This window comes from Chaetura pelagica, unplaced genomic scaffold (genome assembly GCF_000747805.2).
Source record: "Chaetura pelagica isolate M959 unplaced genomic scaffold, ChaPel_1.0 scaffold1318, whole genome shotgun sequence".
NCBI lineage: Eukaryota > Metazoa > Chordata > Aves > Apodiformes > Apodidae > Chaetura > Chaetura pelagica.
The window spans coordinates 9,645-11,338 of NW_009954246.1; positions in this window are offsets into that span (position 1 = coordinate 9,645).

Sequence of the window (1,694 nt, forward strand, 5' to 3'; positions counted from 1 at the left end):
GGGGGGGGTTCCCTGGGTCCCAGCAGGTTTCCCAGGTGCTTCTCACTGGGACCATCCCCCTGTCTCGTTTGTGGGTGCAGAGCCCGAGGCCTCGGGTGCCTTTCCCATCCCCAACCACCTCCTCCTTCTTCCTCCTGCAGCCCTTGGCCGCGTCCCCCATCATGTCCCAGTACTCCCCAAACTCCAGCTTGGCCTCGTCGGGGTCTCCCATGCATTCAATCTTCTCTTCCAATGGGCCAACACACTGCCCAGGGTTGGGGAGGGAGGGAGGAGAAAAAGCATCACAGAGTCTCGGGTGCCTTTCCCATCCCCAACCACCTCCTCCTTCTTCCTCCTGCAGCCCTTGGCCGCGTCCCCCATCATGTCCCAGTACTCCCCAAACTCCAGCTTGGCCTCGTCGGGGTCTCCCATGCATTCAATCTTCTCTTCCAATGGGCCAACACACTGCCCAGGGTTGGGGAGGGAGGGAGGAGAAAAAGCATCACAGAGTCATCAAGGTTGGAAGGGACCTCAAAGATCACCCAGCTCCAACCCCCCGCCTCCCACGAGCAGGGAACCACTAGACCAGGTCTTGTCCAAAACCTCCAGGGATGGGGCATCAACAACCCATCCCAGGTCCTCACCACCCTGAGAGTGAAGAATTTCTTCCTCTTATCCCACCTAAATCTATCTCAGTTTAAAACCATCACCCCTGGCCCACCTGCTCTGATGCAAAGCCCCTCCCCAGCTTTCCTGTAGGCCCCTTCCAAGGTGCTCTAAGGTCTCCCAGGAGCCTTCTCTTCATCAGGATGATGAAGCTGTGGGGTCCCATGGGTGGCCCGTGCCCACCCCAGCTCCCCCTGCCCACCCCTGGCTTTTCCCCTCACCTTCCCCAGGTGGGGCAGCTTCTGCACCACCAGCTCCTGCATCTCATTGGGTGTCAGATATTCCTTCTGGCCCTTCACAGCGTAGCAGTGGAACTGGTTGATGACGGTCTCGATGGCCCTCTCCACATCAGTGAGCTCCTGGCAGTCCTGCACGGGGGGCAAAGAGGGTGAGCACAGGTGGGACAACTCCCTGCTGGACTGGGACACCTCCCCAGTGGACTGGGACACCTCCCCAGTGGATGGGAGATCCCCCAGATGGATGAGACAAGACCTCAGGTAGGTGGGACAAGACCTCAGGTAGGTGGGACAAGACGTAAGGTAGGTAGGACAAGACCTCAGGTAGGTGGGACAAGACCTCAGGTAGGTGGGACAAGACCTCAAGTAGGTGGGACAAGACCTCAAGTAGGTGTCCCACCCCCTGAGCAGCTTCTCTGTGGAAGTTCAACCCCCTCTGCAATGATAAAGCTCCTTATCAACAAGACACCCCTCCCTGGAGATGGGAGACCTCACTACAAAGCTGCAAGACCCCCCCATACAGATGTCAGACCCCACCAGAGAGGTGTCAAACCCCACCAAACAGGTGTCAAACCCTACCAGATGGATGTCAGACCCCATAAGATAGATCCCAGACCCCACCAGTCAGACCCCAGACCCCACCAGACAGACCCCAAACCCCACCAGACAGAACCCAGACCCCACAAACAGATCCCAGACCCCACCAGACAGACCCCAAACCCCACCAGACAGACCCCAGACCCCACCACACCGACACCAGGACACCGGCACCGGGACACCGGCACCAGGACACCGGCACCGGGACACCGGCAC